Here is a 16,070-nt window from a genome sequence, read left to right as displayed (position 1 = left end):
GGCGCATTCATTCGCCAGGGATTCACCCCTTACAGCATACAGCCAGTTTAGCACGCCAAAAACATGCCTAATTGCTAAACTGGCTAATGCATTTTTTCGCTGCTTACTGCATGATGCCCTAAGAGATTCAATGTTCTTGATTTCAACGTTATTGGTCTCAATTTATGTTTGCCTTTTCATTTTTTTTCTGTTTTTTTCTTTTTTCACTTAATCACTAATTGACATGTTGACTTTTTTTTAACTGGGGGAGGTATAAATTGTATTGAGAAAGCTCCACAGGGGGCGTGAAACATGTAGGAGGAGAGTTTTTCTTGTCTTGTTCATATTTTTTATGTAGACCATTAAATTGGTTTTAATCCTCTTTTGCTGGTGAGTTTCCCATTTTTCTTGGAGCAGTGGTCTTACCGATCCATACACTTCCTAACCCCTATGCACTTGCCTGTGTCGGCCACCTCCTTTGTGCCACCCTTGCTCCTTTGGAATCCTAGTGGCAAATGACGCCACGGACGTTACAAACGTAATGTCACACGGTTTGCCCATTTGGGATGCAAAAACAAAAAATACATAATTAAATAAAATAAACATTAAAATAGAATAAAAGAAAAAATTCTAGCCAATATACCCATTGATTGCCACTGTGGTTATCTATACCCTCAATGGGAGCACAGATAACCACAATGGCAATGACTGGTCACCCTACTACCCAGCCCCTCTACCCCCACAAACTCCCCCCACTAACACATACAGTACAGTTATGGAATAAAGCCCTATTATACAGATATGGATAATAGCGTATTTGCCCATTAAAAATAAAACTTTACCTAGCCCGCGTACTGCTGCGACACACTTTATTCGAGCAAATACCCAGTATGTACCTGGCAGATACCTGGAATGCGCCGCTCCTCACCTCTGACAAGCCCCGTTGCGTTTGCCTTCCCAGCCATGGTTCATGCCTGGCTGACGGGCGGCTGATCTGTTAAATGATAATGATTAGGATTTAATAGGCTGCAATGCTTCGCGTGTCTACCAGATGGCATAAATTCATGAATTGTAATGCAGTATATATATATATACTGTGCAGTATTGCAGCCAGCGGGAATAAAATGCTTGAATCCCTGCCTGGAAAATAACGCAATGCACTCGGGCAGAAAACAGTCACAAACCTCAATACACCCGAGTATACCCGAATTCGTGGGACTAGCCGAGCTCGAATAAAGTGTGTCGCCAGTGTATATTAAATAAAAGTTGTAGTTACCCCTGCAATAAAGGCCATCCTCTTCATTCTGGTCCTCTGTGTCTTCAGTGGGCATAGACAGTAAAATAAAAAAAAATAATAACTAGACCTGTAACCCCTTAATCACTTTAGCAGGTATTAACCACTATGATAATTAAGTGGTTACCACCCCCCTCCTGCTACACACCCAGGAGGCTAAACTACCCTCCTGGGGCAACTACCTCCTCCAACACCTCCTCTGTCCATTGATACTATGCTCTGTGGACAAGTATTACCACTATACTTTGAATGGGTAACATAATAAAAAAACATTTCTTTCCAAGAGCAGCATAAATAACATAGGGTCATCCCTTAAGTTTGAAGGAAGAGAGATTTCACCAACAACACATGCAAGGGTTCTTTACAGTTAGGGCAGTTAAAATGTGAAATTATTCATTACTGTGATGGCAGATACAATAGATATCTTCAAAAAAGGCTGTACATCTTTTTAGAAAGATATACACCAAATACGTGGGAAGGATGTTGAAGGATGCACACCAGATACGTTTCTTTATAGTGAAGTCACAGTGGAAAAGTAAAGATGTGTAAAAAGGTCAATTTTGTAGAAATGTACTTTGCTCAGTACTGCAGAATCTCCGACCCATTACACAAACCAATAAAATTTCACATGTTCTTAGATACCATAGAGAGTTACAACGTTCAAAGTATATGTCCATGTTCTCTATGCCCTCCTATTGGCAATGGACTGATATGATCTGCAGAAGAAAAAAGTATCCTTTCAGGGGAATATACACTGGGGCTCAAAGGGATGGGCTACATTGTAATATGTGAAAGAACCTTGATACACAATAATAACAGTCCTTCACTGGTAGATATGATAATCTTGAAGAAACCTGACCCTTTAGCAACTATATGAAGTATAAACTTTGCACATACCTGTATGTAGGGTATTAGCTTTACTCATGTTGTGAAGGATATTACTGGGCTAGACTCTAACTCTACATAAAGAAAACAATTAGCCAAGCATACTGTAGCCAGTATTTTAAACAATCTCCATTACTGTAAGTGGGAAAAGTCTCTAGTAAGAATGAGATAATACTCACTATGAGATGACTTGCTATATTCACAAATTTAAACTTGCAGGGCATTGGTCTCCAGAGGCGTGCGTTGCGTGAAGTAGCAACAGGAAAAACTTGGTAAACAGCCAAAAAAAGCACCGCACAACGAACAAAAACAGTTGAAGAGGGTGTAATAAAAACAATTTAATCACAGGTGGAAAGACACACTGACATGTTTCGCTCCGATGAGCTTTCTCAAAGTGTGAGAAAACACGTCAGTATGTCTTTCCATCTGTGACTAAATCGTTTTTATTACACCCTCTTTAACTGTTTTTGTTTGTGGTGCGGTGTTTTTTTTGACTGATTGCCAAGTTTTTCCTGATATGATCTGCAGTATAATTTGGTATTGCTGCTGTGCTGCAGTATGTCCAGGTAGAAATATTGAACTACAAGAGTATCTACATTAGCATTCAATATGCTTTTCTTATGCTCACTCACCTTTTCCTTGAGAGATCATATATTTTCTCCCACATACATTAACCCACAATAGATATAGGATATATGTGCTTAGGCAGGTCAAGAAATATTGAATTTTAAATTCTTCCATTTGCAGCGTATTTCCTCTTATAATATCACTGCACTGTGGACAGTTACATTATTACATTATATTAGGGGAAGATGCCAAAGGTAGATGTAGACCAGACCAGCACAAGTCATAAAGCGAGAAGGGCCAAACTGCTCCAATGAAAAAAAATTTGGGCCGCACGGGTAAAAATCATCATCATCATCATCATCATCATCATCATCATCATCATCATCATCATCATCATCATCATCATCATCATCATCATCATCATCATCATCATCATCATCATCATCTCTCCTCCAGCACCTCTCATCATCATCATCCTCATATATCTCCCCCAGCACCCCTCATCATCATCCTCATATCTCCCCCAGAACCCCTCACTATCAACCTTTGCGATACTCCCCATCTATCTCTCATACCCCCATCTCTCCCCCTCACCCACACACATAATACTCCCCCTCCAGATCAAACACACAATACCCCCCTGCACACCACACACATCCCACCCCCCCTGCACTTCACATCCTTCTCTCCCCTGCACCTCACATCACTCTCCCCCCTGCACCTCACATAATTTTCCCACCTTGCACCTCCAATCACCCCCCCCTGCACCTCCAATCACCCCCCTGCACCTCCAATCACCCCCCCTGCACCTCCAAGCACCCCCCCTGCACCTCCAATCACCCCCCCTGCACCTCACATCACCACCCTGCACCTCACATCACCCCCCTGCACCTCACTCCCCTGAACCTCACTCCCCTGTACCTCACCCCCCTACACCTCACCCCCCCTACACCTCACTCCCCTGCACCTCACTCCCCTGCACCTCACCCCCTGCACCAAACCCCCCTGCACCTCACTTCAATGAACCTCACCTCAATGCACCTCACCTCACCCCCTGCACATATCCCCCCTGCACATATCCCCCCCCTGCACATATCCCCGCCCCTGCACATCACATCACATCACTCCCCTGCACATATCCCCCTGCACCTCACATCACCCCCTGCACCTTCTCACCTCACATCAGCCTCTGCACCTCCCCTACACCTCCCCTCACCTCAGATCACGGCTGCCGGAAGTGCCGCACTGCAAGAGCGTGCAGTCTTGAGAGCGGGCTGGGGGGGAGGAGGGGGAGAGCAGGCTCGGCTCGCAGGGAGAAGGGGCTCGGCTCGCAGGGGGAGGGAGAGGGGGCTCGGCTCACGGGGGAGGGAGAGGGGGCTCGGCTCACGGGGGGAGGGAGAGCGGACTCAGGGGAGGAGGGAAAGCGGACTCGGGGGAGGGAGAGCGGACTCGTGGGAGGGAGAGCGGACTCGGGAGGAGGAGGAGGGGGGGGAAAGCTGCCACCGCCGCTGCGGGCCGCATAGTGAGTGCCGGCGGGCCACATGTGGTCCGCGGGCCGCGTGTTGTGCAGGCCTGATATAGACAGAAACCTGTTCTTTTTTTTAGCCTTGGTTCCACTCTAATACACACATCTTTATGATTTTGTGATGTTCTATATGCAATTATAGATTTATATTTGAATAGAGTGTCTATTGTATCTATAGAAATAGTAGAAGGGTGAAATCTGTATGCTATAAAATGATAGTCTCTTTGTTTTGTAAATAAGTCTGTTGACCAGGTTCTGCCCTCCACATTTACTCAAATACCAAAAAGTCTATAGGGGTTATAGTATTCTAGTAGATGCGAGTTTATACTTTTCAAACCACATGATTTGACATGGGGATAAATTACAGATTAAAGCTAGACAAAAATCTGTATTCAGTATTAGAAATTCAATAAATTAAACCTGTCTATAAAAAGTGACAAACCGCACAATTTTAGGCAATCCGCCTAGATTGTACTTGCTTTTGAATCGGAAGGAGAAGGAGGAGGAGTAGTTCCAGTTTAGTAGTATCTCCAGTTGTGTGTGTGTGTGTATATATACCCTCAAACCTCCCTCCAAAACAATTATGGAGAGATGCCTGTGCTGACCTGAGAGATATGCTAATGACTATGCAAAGTACATTTAAATGAGTCATATCCCACAGCTCCTAACATATTTTTATAAGACCAATACTGACAAATCTACGTACCCTTGTAATTTATTTATTTATAAAATATTTTACCAGGAAGTAATACATTGAGAGTTACCTCTCGTTTTCAAGTATGTCCTGGGCACAGAGTAAAACAAAATAATACATGGTTACAAATACAGTTACATAAATGAACAAGGTATACATTATATACAAGACATTGCATGCACAGTTAAAGAAAATATATCTTATGAGCGTATGAAACAGTTACAGACCAGATTAAAGTGTGAGACAGCCTTAGATTTGAAAGAACTTAAGCTGGTAGTGGATATGAGAGTCTCTGGTAGGTTGTTCCAGTTTTGGGGTGCACGGAAGGAGAAGGAGGAACGTCCTGAATGAAGAGGGTTCCAGTGTCAAGCCTAGAACCCACATCCTCTGACATTCAACTATCAGGTTAGAGGGGGGGGGGGGTAATCCATGAGGACAGTCTGTAGTCCAATAAAGATGTGGGGTTGACTGCCGCTGGAGCAAGGGAGTTTGGATCTGCGCGACGTTGGGCATCTGAGGGCTCTGGGAGGGGTTGGTAAAAGGGTAGATAGGATAGGGGGAAACAGCAGAGTTGTTCTGAAGTCTGGACGGGAACAGTAGTGATATTCAATAGACAGAGCAGGTATAGCAGAGGGGATCCATGGACAGAGCAGGAATAATAGTAGGGGGAGATCCATATACAGGAAAGGCGGCAACAGCAAACTGGATCCAAAGTCAGGACAGGAACAGCACGGGTAATCTGAAGACAGGATAGGATCAGAACAAACAGGGTCCAGATAGCAAAGGTACAAACAGGTCTGCAAACAGGATCCAGCTAGCAAAATAGATTAGAAGCCCTGTGAAGTGGGAGGTGCCCTATTATAGACCATAGGAGGTCATATGAGCAGGTTAGCACAGCTGTTTGCTAAGAACTGAAGACAATGAAGTAGACCCAAATAGCTGAGTCCTGCATCAGGGCAAATCTCTAGCATTGAACTAACCTAAATGCTGTAAAACTCCACAATCACATATCTCATCCTCTTCTATTGCCACCACCACCACCACCACCCAAAAGCCCAATTTCAGGTTCTGAGGAAACTCCCATTTCCTATCTCATCTCCTTGAGGTGATGGCAAAAAAAATGCTATAGTAGTTGTTTAAAGCGGTTTAGCCTTTTGCACATTTCGGAGCTATTAACAGTCAGCATGATTTTGAAATGCGAGAAGAATTTAAAGAATAGCAAAACATGCCAATCTGATCGGGAAGGGTTCTTTTTTTTATGGATTGAAACAAATCAGAGCTACTAGAATATCCCCCTATGTGCTTATCACTGCTTATAACAGTGAATTTGATAGTTTGGTATTCAGATCTCACATAAGTCTTAAAGCCTTCAATGGATTCCGTATCACCTCTCCATAGAAGAAAAATATATAATCTACAGTATGTCAAGAAACCACTGTAGAATGTACAACTTGAAGGGATTGGTATTGAAAATAGATATATCTTCAAAACCTGCTATGAAAAGGTTGGCATAAGCTAGAGCAGAGAAGTGTAATCAAAAAGTCAGAGAACTTATGTGGAATCAGACTTTAATGAAAATAAAAATGTGTTGCTTTAATCCCTTCACTGTATCATATCGCTTGATACAGACTTTGTATACCTATGGTGACCAGTACGACAGATGTATCTGGTAGTTGTATTGAATTCATTTTATTCAAAAATCTGTTGACTTTTCAGAATACTGGTGTAGTATGTTCAGAACCAGTGGCTGTGAAAATGTATCAACAAAGATGCCTAAAAGATGAAAGATGTAATTTGTTATTTGTACCTGCAATACATTTTCTGCCTTGCTATTTTTACAGATATTCAACAGCATGTAAAATACACAGGTAGATAGAAATTCTGTAACTAGAAACACACTCTGTTTCTTACTTATTCAATTATTTTCTACACCACTTTTGACAACAATATTAATGATTTTTTAATTGTTGTTGTTACAACAGTATAAGGTTTTACCTAATGATTTAAGTTACTAAACTGGCAAATAGCCTCTTGGTGATATTGACCCTTATTCATTATGACAATAGCCCCACCATTATTGGCTGGTTTAACAAATATATTGGGGGCTATGCACTAAGCTCCGATAAGTCACTTTTAGACCGCAAAGTGCTCTTCGATCGTGAATTTTGGCTCAACCCGATGCACTAAGCAACGCAAACAGGCACTTTGCGGTCTAAAAATGACTTTTTTCAGGGATTTTTTCTAAGTCCAACTTTGCTCGATCGCAACCGTTTGTGTGAAATTCTGCCCTTAAGCGGGATGCACTAAGCAACGCAACCTTAGCAAACGTGAAAGTTGCGTTGATCAGAACACGTCAGGTCAGAGTAGACGCAAAGAAATCTGGACTTAGAAAAAATTCTGGCTTTTTATTTTTGCATACGCAAAACCCATACAGCAGGCCGGCGGGTGTCCCCAGCTGACCCCGCGGGGGTCCCGACGGAGCCCGGGGGTTGCGCGGGTGTCCCCAGCTGACCCCGTGGGGGTCCCTGGCTCACCAAGTGGGGGTCCCCGCAGGAGTGCGGGGGTCCCTGCGGGAGTCTGGGGGTCCCCGCGGCCGTCCCGGGGTCCCCACGGGAGTCCCAGGGTACCCGCGGGCCTGCGGAACCAATGTTGCACCTAAAAAAATAAGAAACAACAATTATAACTAAATACACCACCCTAACACATACTATACAGTAATGGCCAAAATTACTATTATCCAAATATGGATAATAATGCATTTGGCCATTTTAAATACATATAACATTCAATAAATACAGTCAAAACATATTACACTTACCTTTTACAGGCACCCACGATGAAGGCCGTCTTCATCCTCATCTTCATCCTGCCCATGTCCCTCCGGTGCTGCAAAACATACACAAGAATAAAAATAGCCAATGTAATGTCCCCTAACCCCTTAATCACCTTAGTGGTTATTAACCCCTACAGTCATTAAGGGGTTAACCCACCCTCACCCACCACTCGGGAGGCCTACATACCCTCCCATACTAACCCCCCACCCCGTGATGTCTAACCACCCTCACCCACTACCCACAAGGGAGGCCTACCCATATACCCTTGGGGCCAATACCCCCTCCCCCCAACCCCAGTACCCACAATAAAAACAATACACTGCCCCACAATAAACATCATTATATTTATTAAATACATAACCTACCCCCTGTGCCCCCCCCCCATAAATACATGATTTATTATTTTACATACAGGGTACCAGCAACTTGTTTCACACAGGTTCTGGAGGCCTGTTGGTGGGTCCCGCCAAGCGCCATGGCCCCCAGGTGGTCTCCTTGGGTCACCGTGGGCCACAATTGGGTCCCCACGGTAGGCCCGCGGATGTCTGGGAGCCCCGGGTCAGACCCACAGGTGTCTGCGGGGCCTCGGGTGGTTCTCACGGGGGTCTGAGGAACTCACAGTGCTCACTATGGGTACGCAGTGCCCCCACGGATATGGGACCACCACTTCATCCCCGCACCTACGGGTCCGCGGTGCCCCCACGGATGTGGGACCACCGGTTCTTCCCCGCAGACTACGGGTCCGCGGTGCCCCCACAGATGTGGAACCACCGCTTCATCCCTGCAGGTGTCACCCATGGAACCACCAGCCTGATACCCGTTAGATACCCGAGGAGACCGCAGGTGGTCTCCAGAGGTCTCATGCAGAACCAAGGAACCCACCCTGAATGTAAAATAAATAAACCTGGCCTATACATTCAATACATACATCCCCCCGCCCAACACCTACAGTACAATAATGTGCCAAATAACTATTATCCAGATATGGATAATATATTATTTGCCCATTATGAAACACATAAAACATCCACAAATCAAAACATGAATTTTTAATCTTAAAACCACATTGCATGTTAAAATAAATCCAGCAGCCATTGCAAATATAAAAAAAAAAACTGCAGCTACACAAATGTCTATGAAATGTCACACAATTGCATTGAGTGTGTACATGGTGCAATTAATCTGTGCATCATATAACACTATGCAAAATATATGTAACAATAAAATACACTATGAACAATGTCCCCTAACCCCCAATGCCATCCTGAAAATCAATTAGAAACTAACCAACCAACAATTATCATCAATCAATTAATCCATTTCCTCAAACAATTAAAATACAATACAAATCAATTATACAATTCCCTATTCAATTGCTAAAGCCAAACCATTGCCAAAATAATTCTAATTTAAAGTAACCACCATCATTCTAATCTTACTACCATAAAGAAGCCTTTAGCTAAATACAAATTACATTATTCACAACAATGACAAAATAAAGATGCTAAATACATTATCCATACATGAAAAGAACCTAAACATGAGCCAAACAATCAATTATTATCCCTGTATGTCCGAAATCCAAGCGACCTGGAAGCACAGGATCCAATCCACAGGTAAGCCATAAAATAAAAAACTATAACAAATCCACGTTTGTGTCTTCTTTCTTCTTTGTGGTCGTCTTGGACGCTATAAAGATGGCGGCGGCACTGGCACCCGATGCCCCATACCGGGGCCTGTAACTCGGGAAGCAGGGGGTCTTTGAGGCAGAAATCAATGCGGTTCAGCTCAGGGGAACCCCTGCTCCCGCACACTATTATTTAAAATACATTAATGCTGCTTCATTACCATTGCGGATAGCCGCTACGGTAATGAATTATTATTTATTGTTATGTGTGTTTTAATACTAGTGTAGATGTGCAGAGGGTCTCCTGAGCTGAACCTCATTGGTTTCAGGTCCGAGGACCCCCTACTTCAGGAGATACAGGCCCCTTTATGGGGTACCGGTATCCCCTGCAGAATGTAAATAACCCGGTCACGTGACGTGGGAGCTTTAAACTGCAGGGGATACCGGCACCCCATAACGGGGCCTATATCTCTTGAAGTAGGGGTCCTCGGACCTGAAACCAATGCGGTTCAGCTCGGGAGACCCCCTGCTCATGTACACTATAATTAAAATGTAATTATTTAGTGTACGGTCGCCTGTAACAGTCTTGCATGGAGATAGCAAATCTCCATGCAAATGTTACATGCGGCTTTCTTTTTTTTTCAGCTAGCGTACGTAAAGGTTAAACAGGGGGGAAAAAAGCAACTCGTACGCTGTGTCTGTTTTGAGCTATTTTGAGCAGGTACATTAAAAAATGGCCTCAAGGCCTTAGTGCGTCGCGTCCACGGCTTCACTTTTTAACGAATCTGCTTTTTGGCCAAATCAGAACTCAAAGCCATTGAGCTTAGTGCATAGCCCCCATTGTCTTTGTTCTCGGATTCACTATGTGCTTCAACTTCAACTTTAGGTAAATTACTTTTGTTTATATCTCTTATAATCATATTTGTAAATGTGTATAATGTATGGTTAGTAACAGGATGGCAGAATATTTACGTACTTTTGCACATACTGCAGTACTGTATGCAATAAAGGAATCCTACAGTACATGATTGTACAGATGTAGCTAGACTTACGGTTCTCGTGCCGCAAACCACTGTAAATCTGCGGCACTCAAAAAGCCTTGTGGTTGCTTGCATGACATCTTAGCGCCATAACATACTGTGTAGTGGGTACTACAAAATTCAAGTAAATTAATCTGAAATTGGTTACAATCTGGTCAGATTTTTGAGGGAGAGGAATGGTGTACTTGTGTCAGACACAACAGGACTAGAAACATAACTGCTTTTCTAGGCAGCAGCTCTTGAGTAAAACCAGCTGATGGCTAGCAGTGCACCTCTGTCTACTCTGCATACCTCTAAGGAATATCTATTTTGCTGATTATAACCTTGAAAGGACTTCAAGCACAAAGTAATAATATGTACTGAGAGCTATGAGTTACCAAGTCCCGGTGAGATTAAATAAAACACAGGTTTTCTGACACACAAGTAAAAAAAAAGTGAAGCACAGCAAATAAAGCAGATACAGAGAGAAAGTAATATAACAAAGTAACCTGGTGATTACAGCCAATTCAAATAATAACCTCTGAGACTCCGGATAAGAAGAGAACTACAGTACAAGTCATACTCAAATTACTCTGTATATACTGGAGATATAGCCTGTCTTGATTAACCTCTGACATTCCAGATAGGAAGAAAACTACAGTACAAGTCATACTCAAATTGTAAGTACATGAATATTAATTGCAAGAACTTTCAAAAGGGAGTTAATTTTTAGTAACACTTTATCTTCTTTGATTTTGTAGCTGGACTATTTATAACAAATATACTTGGGTCAACACGCCGGAAGACATTCTTTCTTTTATGCTTACATTTGGAGGGACATGGAACTCTCTCATGGACTCTGGCAGCTGGACTTGGGTATATCTATATTGGACTCTTTACCTTCCTCCATTAACACTTTTAAGTTGTATTAACACTGTATTCTGTAATATATATTAGTACTAATAGTTTAGTGATTAGCGCTACTTTATCCTTTTTTTTATTATTATTCAAATAAGTGGACTGTGTCTTCCCACACCAGAAATGTCTTATGGCAGAAAACTGCTTATTAGATATGCTACTTTATACTAGAAGTGGGTAAAGTGCTTTGCACTGGTATGAGCACTCAATGTGAAATAGAGCTCAAAACTAATATACTGTATGGTGACATTGGTGCTAGCCAGGGGCGTAGCTATAGCCTGCGCTATGCCCAGGGGTCCGTCCTCTTGGGGGGCCCACTCAATGCATATTTTTGCTGATGCGCATGCGCGATCGACGCTTTCCAACTGCGCATGCGTGATTGTCTTTTTCATACGGTGCATTCATGATCGCAATTCCCTTCTGCATATGTGTGATCGCTTCTTTCCAATTGCGCATGTGCAAACGGCATTTGCCAACCGCGCGTGCATTATCGGCAGTTGCTCGTGCACATGTGCGATAGGAGCTTGCCGCTGCGCATACACAGGAGTGACCTGCAACTGCCGCTTGCCCATGTGCGAAACGTAAATGCTGATTGCGCAAGTGCAGTGGGAAAGCCAATTGTGCCTGCACGGTAGGCAAGTACAGATCACGCATGTGCATTATTAAAGAGCTGATCGGGCATGCACATTTGAAAAGAGCCAATTGCACATGCACAGTTTACATAAGTACAGTGTCAAGCAATGCATTTTTTGGCAAATGTTTTTTTTTTTAATTTAAGTGTTATGTACTGTATTGTATTTTGTGATTTATTATTTTTTGGTTGCCCATTCATTGTCAGTTTGGTAATCCATATATTGTGGGCATGGTTTACAATAGTCACAATCAGTGGTTTTATTGTGAAATGCTTATTTCATTTAAATGTTGTGTTTTATTTTCTGCCTATTTTTTTCTAGCTAGCCCATTCATTGCCATAGTGGCAAATCATGGCCATATTATATGGGCATGGTGTACCACTGTGCCAATCAATTGTTTTATTGGCATTTTTTTCTATTGCTATGTAATTAATTTTATTCAGTGCTTGTTTTTATTTTGGTAGATTGCCCATTCATAGCTATATTATCATATTATGGCAATGGTTTAACACTGCCAGGAGTGGGAGGTGGGGGTAGTTGCCCCAGGGAGGGCGGTTCGGCCTCTTAGGTGGGAAGCGGGGGAGGGGGGTTAATACCTTTATTACTGTAACGGTTACTAACGCCAACGTTGGTGTGGGGTGAGGGGTTATCCCACCTGTGAGGGTTTATACCGCCAATGCTGGGATCCCTCAAAGGAGCCCTGCAAGGAGATTGAGCTCACCCCAGGCTCCCAGAATTGGAGGCTTAGGACTCCTGTGAGCAAACAGGTATAGCAGCATGCGTAGTTCCCTTAGGCATAGGGAAAGGGGGCTACATATATATCTGTTTTCCATAAAATTAACTATTCTTAGAATAAACATCTGTATGTTAAGCCTCATTGCTCCCTGTAGCTGTAAGGATTATCCATCTAGTTTTGGTTTCTTTGCAGCTAAATTTATTAGTGATGATTTAAGATGTTTACTGCACAATAATGTACTTAATATTATAATATATATATATATATTTTTTTTTATTGTTTGTTTTGTTTTCCCCCTGTGATCCATAAATGAGTATGCATTAGGTTTAGGTTTACTTTTAACAGAATGCAATATAAACACAAATAAAGTTTATTGTATATTTTACGGTTGAAGAGGGAACTTTGTTTTACTTAGACAGATATAATTATAGATCACTGTACACCAATATGTATAACCCCCTCAATCACCTACCTCAGATTGATTTTATTACAGCTCTACTTATTTAATTAGATCTTCACAAATATTTATAATAAAATAGGTATTTTCAGAATAAAAGTTGAAGATAAAATTATTGCAATGGGTGCTCACAACAAACAGGAGAGAACCGCGAGGCTGAGGTGGGGATTCAGAATACTTCAACCCACAGCTGTGAGACTGTCTCCGTTGTGCTATTTCGGTCATGTGGCCGGGTCAGGGTAAGATAAGTTGGAGATTTGGAATCGTAGATGTCCGTAGCTGAGGTCGAGGTGTAGAGATGGTTGGAGTCCAGGTACAAGCCGAGGACGTGGATAGGAGAAGGCAGGAGTCCAGGTACAAATCGTGGAGACTAGGGGACAATGTTAGCAGAATTTCCCAAGGCAAAGCAGGGCACGGCAAGCTGGGTGCTTGTGGGTAGCACTTCGTCGCAGGTTAGGACTACTATGCTCAGATGATTTAGAGCTGGGATCAGTGAGCATATAAAGGACTGTAAGCCAATCATGGGAAAGGAACAAGGCTGAATGAGATGATTGTCTTTGATAGCAGGACCAATCCACACTGAGTTGAATGGCTGTGAATGCTAATTGCCATCCGCTCATTCAATCGTCAAGAGGTGGAGTAAGCACCGCAGGTGAAGTAGATTATATGATTATCCTGCTGTCAGTGTTAACTCCTGGTTGAGTTATTTTTCCTGACAAGAGTAGAACGGCGCCAACGCACAATCCTGTCAGTGTGAGGTGCATCATGGGGCACATCACGAGGTTTGGACTCAAGACCGATCCTCACACAATTTTAACAACAGTCTAAGTTTTAATTAGTTGTTATCATAAAAGTGCGAAGATTCGCCCTTATGCCTTTAGAGAGATTTTGCAGGTGGTCGGCCCTGTATCAGCTGCAGCGAAACAAGGACACCTACTGTTGAGGAGTCGCAGGGAAGATAGTCGGGTTATACCCTAGTGCCGTGAAGAAGGGACAGCACTTCAAGAATTCTTGAGACAGGGAGTTCATGGCAAATTTTGTCAGAGGTTGGAGCTCTGACCAATCTTCCTGCTGCTGTTTTAAATAAACCCCCCGCGATCGCCAGTTAGAGGTGCTCAGGTAGAGTGACTGATTCAGTCTCTCTCTCACTGTGCGTCTCTTTCAAACAGGTAGAAACCGGTAGGATTCACACAGCAGGGACCCCCGCCGTGTTAATCTGTTGGGCAATTAGTCTGCTGCAGACCACCACGTGAGGTTTTGATGGCATCTTGCTTTTTTTACCCAAGATGTGGTCGAATCTATGCTGCTGCATCTGTATGTATCTAGAGCTTATTCTCTCCAAATGAGTATAAAAAAGAGTTCTAAAGTTGTAGTTAAGCTTTTGCATCAAAGTTGATTCACACTATCCTATAGCTGGATTCAAACAATCAGGAAGGGAAGGAAGATTAATATCCTCTATGTTTCTAGTGATACATTTAACCTTGCTTGGTCTTAAGTTTGCTTTGTGGAATTCTATTGCTTGTGATCTTATGCGAGCAGGTTAAACAGGATATTATTTTTCTTTAAAAAAAAAGAGCTATGCTTATAATGTACTGCTACGGCCCCTTTTATCCTCCTACTGTACATCCCCGAAAAAATTTGGGGATGTTCTCCACATGCCACGCACTTTCACACGTTCAGCCGCATTCAGCGCTGAACGGCTAGACAGCGCTAATAGCGCCAAACAATGAAAAACGCCCGCGACGCCTAAAACGGCCGGAAAACGGCCGGGACATGCCGTATCTGCCCGCAAGTTCAAATTTCGCACTGAAACTGACGCAGGAGGCTAAAGGCGGCCGCCACTGTATATCACGCTCTAGGTGATTCTTGCAGGGATGGTGTGTTTATATCTTACATGGTAAGTTGCTCTGCATGAGTGATGCCCTCTCAGCAAAAGATATATAAATGGCACCTCTGCTCCTGTCATGCGAGTATTGACGTTTTAACAGCAATTGAATCATCGCGTCTCAAAACGATTGTTAACCCTCAAAGCCTGCAGCGGCCAGTTTGTCATTGTGTATAAATGCTGACTCTGGTGGATCATGAACTACACATCAGGCACTGCCGCATGGGACATAGCAGCCTCATTCACCAGGACCACCTGCACTAGGCAACGCTCCTACAGGCTGTCTGCTCCAATAGTGCAGTGGTGTTGTGCAGCACAGCAGCTATCCCCATGGTTGGTTTAGTCACCGCTGCTCGAGATCTCCTCCGTAGCCACAGCGCAACAGCTGATGTCTCAGCACTGATTGAATTTGGTGCCAATTCGAGAAATGGGCAGGTAATCGCTAAGGGAGCTCACAAGGTCCAGGGTTCTCTGAGAATTTATATGCTTTGTCATTATTTGTCATCCGCGAGACAGATTTTCTTCAATATATTCCTTTATGGCTGCCGTCGCTGGTTCAGACAATGAGTAAGTCTGCCCACAAGGAGGAACGCCCCTGGGAGCAGATCGATTGGACAGTCGAAAAACAATGAGGGAGTAGCTCTTTAACTGAAGAAGTCCTGAAAAGACTGGTATGTGGAAGGAAGACTAATAAGTCCCCTGGTTTGGAGCAATGTAGGTTCCCCAATGAGCGTGCGATGACCAGAAACTTGGACCAACAGGAGTGGGCCCATGATATCACCTATCCTGATACCCAGTCAATCTGTGGGTTGTGAGTTCACAGCCATGGAAGTCCAAAAATGGTATCAGTGGCTGGAGAGTGAATTATACCCAGCTGTATAACCCATGATAAAGCACCTCAATGGTAGCTGTGAGCAGAGGAGTCTCCTGAGAGATAATGCCGGTTCCCAGCAGTTTGTTACCCAAGGTAGCAGAGATTTTCCTTTGTGTTGAATGCCGACATGAAGGGTGAAAGCTT

This window comes from Ascaphus truei, chromosome 3 (assembly GCF_040206685.1).
Source record: "Ascaphus truei isolate aAscTru1 chromosome 3, aAscTru1.hap1, whole genome shotgun sequence".
NCBI lineage: Eukaryota > Metazoa > Chordata > Amphibia > Anura > Ascaphidae > Ascaphus > Ascaphus truei.
This window is presented reverse-complemented; position numbering follows the sequence as displayed.